This window comes from Ooceraea biroi, chromosome 9 (genome assembly GCF_003672135.1).
Source record: "Ooceraea biroi isolate clonal line C1 chromosome 9, Obir_v5.4, whole genome shotgun sequence".
Lineage (NCBI taxonomy): Eukaryota > Metazoa > Arthropoda > Insecta > Hymenoptera > Formicidae > Ooceraea > Ooceraea biroi.
The window spans coordinates 15,473,240-15,482,609 of NC_039514.1; positions in this window are offsets into that span (position 1 = coordinate 15,473,240).

The following is a 9,370-nucleotide window of genomic DNA, read 5'->3' on the forward strand; positions in this document are numbered from 1 at the left end:
ATGTATTGTCAGCCGTTAAACCGCACCTCTCCTAAAATGCATTAAAATGCATTATGCATTTTAAAACCATCGCATGCAACAGCGCACGACGTAAGGTGTGTTTTACTTACACATTTCAATATCTTAAGACGGCTGGGACAGTATCTTCGGAAAAGCTCGCTACATTCAGCCCCGCAGTTTATGCAAACATACATTTGAGATAAACTAATATGATCTGAAATAATAATGATAATGAATGTATGAATGGACTTAAGGGGGAGCTGCTTTAGAACGTTTGAAAATAAGGTATAATTTTACGAATTTTTTGGAGAAACTATACAGCGGATCATTATAAAACTTTGATGCATTTATTAGTACATTGTTAAAGATAAAAAAAATTATTTTTTGATTTGAATATATCGCTGTAGAGGTCGTCCTGGAGGCATCTTAGTGCAGCCGGCATTGTAAATTCGTGAGCATTCTCCTGCCTCCAAATTTCATCCAAACTGAAAAATTGAAATATTTTCTTCTTATTTATGAATTCCCATCGTCGATGAACCTTTAATATTCATAAAACATTAAGTTAAACAATTATTTTGCATGAAAAAGTTCAAAAACTTTGCCTAAAAATCGTACTTTTGTGTTCTAAGCTCCACCATTTTGGCACTTTCAACTTTTTTCTTCTCTCTTTGGTTCATCGACGATGGGAATTCATAAATAACGAGAAGATATTTCAATTTTTCAGTTTAGACGAAATTTGGAGGCAGGAGAATGCTCACCAATTTGCAATGCCGGCGACGCGGTGCACTAAGATTTCTCCAGGACGACTCTACAAGCGATATATTCAAATCAAAAAATAATTTTTTTTATCTTTAAACATGTACTAATAAATGCATCAAAGTTTTATAATGATCCGCTGTATAGTTTCTCCAAAAAAATTCGTAAAATATACCTTATTTTCAGCGTTCTAAAGCAGGCTCCCCCTTAATCCTTTCGGATTTGGATTCTCACTACACAGTCTTATATCAATAATAAGAAGCGGAAACGCAATATGCTTATTGATAAGATATTAATTTTAATAGCTTGTCGCGCGATTAATGCGTGAAAGAACATTATAATCGTGATTTCCGTTCACGATTTACAAATGTTCGTTACAATTATCATTTGCACTCCACAAATAATTTGCTTTCGCGAACAAATAAATCAGAAATAAAAGCAGTAGCATTTTATGTGATGTTAATTGTAATTGCTCTTAATTTTAATTATTTTAACTTCAATTCACTTTCGTGCCTTTAGTTTGTTTTAGATAAGATAAAAATTAGATCGCATCTCGCTTGTGATCTTATCTCTCAGATTTCTTAATAATGAGGTCAAGTCTCATTTCACATTTCTCAATTCACAGAATGAAATTCACGTGGCTCTCTTTTCCTTGAACGTAACAATATTTATTGTAGACAACTGTAGCGAAATAATGGATTCAATGAAAAATTGATTTATGATGATGATTGAAATGAAAGTATAATTTTTCATAAAAATGAAATTTGAAAAAATAAAATTGATATATGTATTATATAAAAATGTTTATTAATGAATTGAAAATTTGAAAAATGTATGAATAAAAAATGTGCTGAAAAAAATGATAATATGATGATATAATGATATATATCTTGAATTGATGATATGAAGAATAGAATAATTATATTGAAAATTATAATAAAATAATAATAATAATATTAATAATATATTTCAAATAATAAAAATAAATAATAATTGAATGATAATGATTAAAAAAAATATAATTAAAAGGAGTAGTTTAATGAAAGATTAAAATTAAATTGTATGAAATATCAATTTTATTAGGGATAAATTATAATGAATGTGATTTTAGAATAAAATTGAGTCAATGATAATGAATAATTGAGAAATCAATTTAAATGCATTGTATATAAATTGAAAAAATTATTTATAAATAAAAATAAATAATATATAAATGAAATATGTGATTAATAAATTATAAATGTATAATGAATAAATGAATTAATAATATATTTGAATTATTGAAATATTGGAATGTTTGAATTGGGGAATGAAATAATAAATTAAAATAATTATGTATTAGATGAATTAATGTTGTGTGTGGAATGAGTTTATAATAAATAATTTTACATAAACTGTAATTTGAATTCATCAAATTGTCGATTATGAAGATATATTGAGGTGCAATTTGAAAAAAAATATTATAAAATTGATATCTGATTATATTAAACATTGTGATTTGAAATTAATTGAAATTAATTTATTAATTATTATTCATTAATATAAAAAAATGAATTTCTATGGAAATGTAAAATAAATACAATATTGATTGATAATTATTATAACTTATATAAATTACATTGATGATATTTAAAAAAATGTTCATTATAAATGAAATGATAAAGAATATTTGGAGTTAAAAATTTTTATTCAAATGAATTAATGTTGAAAATAAAAAATGATTAAGTATTAAAATATGTGAATATTAATAGGGGAATGGAAATAAATTAAATGGATGTATTGATTATATAAATGAATGAATCAGTATAAAAATCATTGATAACATTATTGATATATAACAGAAAATGAAAAAATAAAAAGTAAAATATTATAATGAATTGGATTAATGCTAATATAAATATAAATGAAGATATGTTGTTGATAAATGAGAAATAAATGTATGCATTGAAATTTGATAATATAAATCATGATGAAATTGTGTTCATAATTGAGTTGATATGATTATAATTAAATAATGAAATAATATAAATACATAAAAATTTAATTATGTATAATATATAATAATATATGGAGAATACATTGATATTAAATATTTAAATATAATGCATTATTGATCATCATTTTATGATTTCAAAATTGAAAATGTAAATGATTAATAATTTACAAAAGTATAAATAAAATATGAATGATAATTTAATATAATAAAAAATTTGATTTATATAAACATATGAAAATATAAAATTATGAGAAACATGAATGAGAAAATGTATTATATGATGAATATATTTTAATATGAGATTTAAATTATGAATGAATATATTTAAAAATATAAATTATAGAAAATCAAATTTATGATTTATATCATAGGAAATTATTGAATTGATATTTATGAAAAATAAAATTTATTGGGAATATGAGATATTTAAGAAAATGATTAATAAATATGAATGAATTGAAATTAAATGAATAATAATTAAATATTTTATTAAATTGAATTGAATCATAATTGATGAATAACGATATATATTTAATAAAAAAAAAGTATTGAAAAATAAAGAATGTACAATAATAATATGTTGAATTTATAAAAAATATGAATATAAAAAATTAATCAATTATGAATTATGAAAAAAAATGATTTAATTTGATAATTAAGAAAATTGAATATAGAATAATATATGATGAGTAAATTTTATAGAATTAATGACAAAAATGAATGAATTATAAATAATATTAATTTTTAATAGATAATGAAAATGAAAAATAAAATATAATGAAATTTTTTTATTATGTTTAATCAATGAAAAATTCTTATTATAATAAATAATATGCTTAATAATATTATCATATAATTTAAATTAATCTAAAAAAAATCCAAATATTAATCATCATAAATAAATGATACTGCAAATTATGAAATTGTATTGTGAGAATCAAAATTATAAGAATATTTATAAAGTGAATATTTGATTTATATTATAAATCTAAATTGATATACAAAAAATGATTATGAATGTAAATTTGATAATGATATTTTAATATTTGAAATTATTTATAATTGATGACATTTAATATGAGCCGAAAAATATATAAATGATCATCTGAATAATTATATTGAATTAAAGAATATTGCGTAATGATAATAAATATTAAATATGAGAGAATAAATTTATATAAAATTTAAATAATTTAATAAAAAATGAATAATAATCTTAATTTAATACAAATTTATATAAATGAATATTTAATATGAAAAAATAATAAATGAATAAAATATAATGATGTGAATTTGAAGAATATGATGAATGTGTGTATAATGTGAACAAATAAAATGAAATTGATAAATATATTTGTTTTATTTTTTTTGTTGGAAAATAATATGTGCTAAATGATATGAATATAATTATCAGAATGAGATTATATAATTGATAAAATATAAAATTTATTGAAAATATGCAATAAAATATAAATATGATGGAGAATATTTGAGATTGAATATAATTTATATATCCAATAGTCAAAAATATAAATCATAATATAAATATAAATATTGATGAATAAAAATTATCACTGATTGGAAATATATAATGTTATTGTTAATTAATTGATATATAAATTAATATGCATTTGAAATAATGCATAATATGAAATTGGTAATAAAAATATATAAATAATTGTAAATTGATATGAGCTGACTTATGAAAAATGTCTTAAATAATAATGATATGTCCAATGATTGAGTAAAAATTATGATTATTTGATTAATAAAATTATAAAGAATAAATCAATATAATTAAATTTTTTGTGGATATTTATTGATGAAATATTTATGAATGTGAGTTATAAATTCACTATAATAAAATCAATCGTCACATTATTTATTTGTAATGATGAATGTTATTATATGAATTATATATACAATGAAGAATGATGATAAAATTATGAATGACTAACATATAGAATTAAGTAATTATGTCCATATCGATCTTGGAATACCAGCTGATGTAATTTAAATAGAATGAAAAGATAATAAATTAAAATGATTAAATTGATTGATAAAATAAATATGTTAAAATGATAATTAAATCAATTGATAAAATGATATATATAATTTGATGATTATGATGTTAATAAATTATAATGTTAATATGTTTATATCTTATAATATGACATTTGATAATGAGATTTTATTAATAAATATTTATGTATAATATTGAATTAATAAATTAATGGAGTATGAAAAAATAAATTGTATTATGAAATAATGCTAATTATAAAATGTTATATATTTTAATTTGATGAGTGATCATAGGAAATAATAAAAAAAATATGTTGTATTTTTGATAATTGAGCTTATGTGAAAATAGTATTTTTAAAAAATAAATAATATAATATTTAAATGATGTGTATATAAAATTGAATTGATAATTTGTATGATTTATAATATTGATGAATAAATAAGTGGAATCATTATTAAATGAAATTTATTAATATTGAATTTAAATTAAATAAATGGGAATTGAGATTTCATTTTTTTTTTTTTTTTTTTTTTATAATGATTTTAAATAGAGATTATATAAAAAATAAATAATATTGTATGAAATATTGATTGAATATTAATGGAAATATAATGAAATAATGAAAATAGCTATGTATTGTGAGAAAATAAATTATTAAATTCTAATGATATATAACTGAATTAAGTGTGTGATGTAAAAGAGATAAAAAATTTAAATGGTATATGAGACAAAACTTGAAATTTGATGTATATGATAAATAAAACTGATATGAAGTGAAAATGTGATATGAATTTTAATAATAAATTATATTTAATAAAGATGATTTTATACAAAATGTTAATAATGAATGAGTGTATATAATGTAATATAATTAACAAAATTTAATAAATATTATAAATGATAATAATTATAAACAAATAGATAAAAAATTATAATGAAAAAATATGAGATGAATAATAGTAAATAAATTTATTGATGATGAGAATGATAATAATAATTAATTAATGAAAAAAATATTAATAATTGAAAAATGCTGAATTACATAAATGCTTATAAATTAAAAAATTTATATCATTAATTGAATATATGTTGAAAATATGAATATAATTATAAATGATATAAATTATAATTGAGATATTTGCAGATGAAATATATTGAACACCTGCAGTAGAAGTGTGCCACGTTGTGCTTGAATGATTATAGAAAGATAGAATGACCGTAAGGAGTTTTTAAAATATAGTAGTGGGTGAAGGGTACTTTCAGCACCGCTTTACGATGATCTCCCAGTCTTGTTTCGGCATTCTCTCAGCGTGCATTGAATATGGCGTCGAATTCAAGCGTGCTTCTGCCGACAGGGCAAACAATGCCCATTCTGGGATTTGGAACTTGGCAAGTAAGTTCAGGAGCAATTCATGTTGTAATTCAAACAGAAAAAGAGAGTAAAACGATATAGATTCATAATTGTAATATGTATATGATAAAAGGCAAGTGGAGAGGAATTAGAAGCAGCTCTGGACGCGGCTCTGGAAGCCGATACAGGCACATAGATACAGCAACGGTCTATGAAAACGAGAGCATTATTGCAAGTTCTGAAGAAATGGTTGGATTCTGGTAAAATCGAGCGATCGGATTCTGTTCATCGTAACGAAAGGTACGTAACGCAAGCTCCGCCACATCTCTAAAACCACTAAAGACAATACAACGCACAAAATTTGTGTTATGCTCAAACATGTTCTGAATATTTTTGATATATTCAATCGTGTCGAATAACTTGCAATGTTCATTCAATTTAATGACTATTCAGGTTATCAAGAATGTCGAAGTAATACCGAATTAAGCTAACTTCCAACTTGAAATTTTAAGCAGAAAGATTTCGAGCACTTCTATAAACTTTAAAGGAATCGATTGAGCGACGTTACTATTACTACGAGAAATATTCATTGTTTTTCAACTGAAAACGCTTCTGATATAAACAGCAAATTACAATTTGAGCAGGCTCCTAATGAATTTTGGACCGAAAATGTTCAACATACCTTTAACGAGGAATTTTTATTCACCGATGCTCATTTATTAACGTTTTTATAATATTTTTTACGAAGTATTTTTGTAGTTTCCAGCAGACGGCGAAGGCTCTGGCGATTACGATATCAACTTGCTCGACGGTTCCGGCGACATTGATTTGAACGAGGTAGACGTAACGCCTGCATCGCAAATTGTGCTCCGGCTTTACTAAATCGACGCTACATTGACAATATGTACACTAACTAATTATTTGTTGCATCATCGCTGGCCACTAACTCATAAGCGTTATAATGCAAAGCTTGGGTGATATACTAATGGGAAATCCGTCTGCATGCAACGCTGCCTTAAGAATAATCATTTACAAAGCAGCGATGTAATTTACAATGACTATACTATACATCTATTCCAAAAGTACTTTATGCAAATTAGAAGAAATAAAATACATTTCGCGTATTTGTTTTTCCTCGCTTACTTAACATTGTAGGAAAACTCATGGGAAAGATTTTTATTTCAGAAAAGATTTTAAGATTTCAACTGAAAAAGATAACGTGGCTTCTCTCTATATTTTTAGAGCAATCTGTGTGATAAAACGCATTTTATTATATTATATAAAAATCGAGAAAATTATGAGGAGGAATATTTTGCGAAGCACACAGTATCATATTACGGTTTAATTAATTTTAGAATTCGAATATCCATTTGATTAAACTAGAATAGTTATAGATACTTTCACTAGCACCAAATTGAGTTACTGAATAATTACCGAACTAATTATCTCAAACAATCCGTACACATTTAATAATTACCTATTACAACACCTCTTCTATACAATTTATTGATTATTGATTTTGTAAATTCCTGTGGGGGCAACATTATGGTTCATACTCTTAAAATTATAACTAATCCTCATAATGGACTAAAGTTTTAATGAGAACTTTCTTAAAAGCTGCTGGCCATTAGGAGAAAATCGAGAGAAAGAAAGAGGAACGAGAAATTAGGTTACGCGGATAATCTCGTAAATATCGAGAGGATAATCCCTAAAATTCTGTTAGGATTTTGCATTGGCAACTTTTGCCTATCCTGAAACGTCTTATCGCTACTCCACCGTTGCCATTCATCTGCAGTTATTACGAAATTGAACGTAATCCGAATTAAATTTGGACACGCTTTCGTGAGAGCGCATGAATAAATTACGTAAATCGTTACGTTTATTCTCAAAAGAAGAACGCAAGCATCAACATCCATTAGTTTTATAAATATTGGACTACCGGAAAATTATTTATTCATCAGCACTTTTTATTATCGGAGTAATTAAGATTCGATTATTTAACTTCATGCTTTATCAGAACTACATGCGATAGGTTATAATCAATTATCAGTAAAGGATTAATTTAAAAAAGGGACTACCCACGTAGAAATTTCAAAACGGTCCAATACTGGGACTGTACCGTTTGCCATCGTGGCAGTACTGGCCGCCAGTATTGTGCCAGTACAGATTCGACACAGGAGTGTAACGCCATGCCGTACTTAATTGCCAGTACTGATCCGACACTGGCAATAACACAGTTCAACAAACAAAAAACACCGGAACGAGACTAGTCGTTTCTTATAGTTTTTTGGATGCTGAACACGAATCCGGTTTCCAAATTGCTCCATCACGTCACAATTTTGAGAAATTTGCAATTAAAGATGCAAAAAAGGGCTATTTTGACGAATTGCATCATATTATAGCTACAAAATGTGACGTGGATATATTATAATATATGGACCAGTATTGGGTAAATAACTGCACCAGCATTGGGCATAGATGTGGACCAATTAATGTATTAATGTATAAATGTATTTTTTATATATATATAATATGTATTTTGTACTATTTGTATTTGTAATTTGTATTTGTGACTTAAATATTATAAACAAAGACTAATGCAAACAACATTAGTAAAATCATTTTGTAAATGTCGCGTGAATTAATATCGCGTTTAAAAGAAAAAGATGTTAAATCGGTTTTCCGGATGGTTATTTATACGTGATAACGCAAATGTTTCTAGCGAGAACGTCACGCCTGATCTGGCCATCTATCGGTCGCTGGTGAATCAATATATTGTTATAATCCTATTCTAAAAAAGCCGTGTTAACTTCGTGAAGTTCTTTTTTATCGAATATTGAAGCCTCTTTTCCGCGACGAATTTCGTGTGACTTGAACTTCGTGTTGCGAATGTCAGAATGTCATAGTGGCTGTCAGTGCGGTTATATTGACAATCGTATTTATTATATTATTTTTATTTTATTTCTTATTTTATTTATAGCGCGCGTAGCGCGCGCCTGTGTTGCTAGTTATATATTATCGGCAATGTATGTAGTCCAATGACTGTTATGTTAAGTTATTCTAAATCAGTTTTTTGTTACGAATTTTGTTATTACCGAGTCCTCGGATAATCTGCCCTGGGCTATGCTCCTCGAAAAGAATCGTCCAACATCATCTTTAAAAAAAATGCACACTTCGCCATTCAGTGAATATTGAAAAATAAAATAGCGCGCGTAGCGCGCGCCTGTGTTACTAGTTATATATT